We start from the raw sequence: 215 nt of genomic DNA on the forward strand, positions 1-215 counted from the left end.
GGACCAAGATCGAGTTTGTTTTTTTTTTTTTTTTTTTTTTTTTAAATCTTTTCTTTTCTTATATCAGCTAAACCTGAGACTTGTTACCCTTTGCTTCAGCACGTTATTCCAAGAGCTGCTCTGTTGCAGCAGGATTTCTGGAAACAGAAAATTTCAGGAAACAAAAAAACCCACAAACAGAAAGCGGCCTCCCTCCCAACAGCCGCTTGTTCTTG

Source organism: Phaethon lepturus, unplaced genomic scaffold (genome assembly GCF_000687285.1).
Source record: "Phaethon lepturus isolate BGI_N335 unplaced genomic scaffold, ASM68728v1 scaffold19430, whole genome shotgun sequence".
Lineage (NCBI taxonomy): Eukaryota > Metazoa > Chordata > Aves > Phaethontiformes > Phaethontidae > Phaethon > Phaethon lepturus.